This window comes from Propithecus coquereli, unplaced genomic scaffold (genome assembly GCF_000956105.1).
Source record: "Propithecus coquereli isolate 6110/MARCELLA unplaced genomic scaffold, Pcoq_1.0 Scaffold46, whole genome shotgun sequence".
NCBI classification, from domain to species: Eukaryota; Metazoa; Chordata; class Mammalia; order Primates; family Indriidae; genus Propithecus; species Propithecus coquereli.
Window position 1 is genome coordinate 4,963,586 of NW_012150396.1, and position 2,144 is coordinate 4,965,729.

The following is a 2,144-nucleotide window of genomic DNA, read 5'->3' on the forward strand; positions in this document are numbered from 1 at the left end:
AAACGCTTTTCTAGGGCGGAACAGTTGCCAACATAAGCACTTAATGGCCTGCGCAAAGGTTCATCCTCGACGGGAGGCGTGGAAGACATGGAGATGCCATCCATTAGCCCAGGGCAGCTCCTGGGCCTTCAGTCCACTGGTGGCATCCTGCCGCTGAGCGACTGTTTCCTCCCTGCGATGGATACAACATAAATCATAAAAACTTTTTTAAATGGACATGAAAATAAAAGCAGACGTTCCGCGCTTCAACTCTATTTATCACACGTGCCCGTGTGGGCTCACTCCCGCCCCTCCCATCCCCAGAGAATGGATAATCACGCATTAGATAAAAGTATGAGGCGTGAGGGGGGAAGTATCCACAGATAAGCGGAGAACTCACATTTGTTTAAAGAAAATATTGTAGAAGAAAGAACTAACATTCATGGAGCACCTTGTATGTCCCAGAGGCTGCACATCATCTTACTTAGTTCTCAGAGCATCCCTGTGGGACAGGTATTGTCATTCTCATTACAAAGAGGAAAACGAGGCTCAGAGAATCAGTGACCTGCCGCAGGTGACACTGCTCGTAATCGGCAAAGCTGGTGTATGAATCCGAAATGTGACTGGCGCCAAAGCCCGAGTGCCTGATAAGACACGACAGCGCCTGGCCGGACTCATACAACCGCTGCCGAAACACCGACGTTAACTTAAATTAGAAGCATTCAGCCACCAAAAAGGCTGTACTGATCTAACTACAAGCACCCCAGACGCGGCACGTGTTCTTTCAAGGACTGTATTCTCAAACGAATGTCGACAACCTAGAAGAGAAGAGTGATCATAAAGGAGTCAGGCCTCATATTCCTGAGCCTGAAAAACTAGAAATGGTTAACCTGAAAAATACCAGGACACGACAGGATTTCAATATTTCAAATGCTGGCTGTCACTGTGCCCTGCAGTTAGGTATGTTCTACATAGACACGGGTGGAACCGAAACCAACTAAAACAAAAAAAAAAATAGCTTTCTGACAGACAGACAGATCTGAGGATAGAATGGGCTTGCCTTGAGAGGTAAGGAGGCTCCAGCACTAGCAGTATCGACAGTAGTTAGAGGACACCTTATTTTGGATAATGAAATTAGAATTTGAATTTTCTTGCATACTTTGTGACAAATTATATGAACTAAATTCCATAAACTTGGCAGCAACTGGACTTCAGGTAATCTTGCCAAGAGGTAGCCAGACCACAGGGTGCGGCAGGGCTGGGGGACGACCAAAGAGGAGGGACGAGGCAGGGCTAACATTCAAGAGTGCAGCGGCATGATCATAGCTCAACGCAACCTCAAACTCCTGGGCTCAAGTGATCCTCCCTCCTCACCGTCCTGAGTAGCTGGGACTACAGGGGTGCACCACTGTGCTCTGCTAATATTTTTCTATTTTTTGTAGAGATAGGGTCTCACTGTTTTGCTCAGGCTCGTCTTGAACTCCTGACCTCAAGCGATCCTCCCGCCTGGGCCTCCCAAAGTGCTAGGATTACTGTCGTGTATCACTGCGCCCAGCCTAAGACTGACTTTTTAAAATAGCTTTATTGAGATATAACTGACATTTTTTAAAAACTACACATATTTAAGATGTATAATTTGAAAAGTTTTGACCTATCTATATGTTCTTGAAGCCACACCACAATCAAGATAATAAACATAAGCCAGGCACGGTGGCTCACGCCTATAATCCCAGCAACTTGGGAGGCCAAGGCAGGAGAATCCCTTGATGCCAGGAGTTCCAGACCAGCCTGGGCAACACAGACCCGTCTCTAAAAAATAATAATTATTATTTTTATTGTAATATCCTACAAGGCACCCTGCCACACATATTTTCAAACCTTAGGCTACCAAAAGCAGCTAAAGACAGTCACAAGATAGGACTAAATAATTTATAGACCAAAAAGTCAATAATACCATCAGTTAAAAAACAAATCTAAAAGGTGTTAATTATAAAAATTATTTATTTCTGCTCCTTTCATACATCGTATTGTTCAGGAAACAGGTTCACACACGTCTCTGAAGTAACGTACTGTCACACACTCTGTTTGAACGCAAAGCACCGTAGGCAAAGCTGATCAGCTGTCCAGAGTTCTCAGCTTACGGAATCTTGCTTCCTGATTTTACA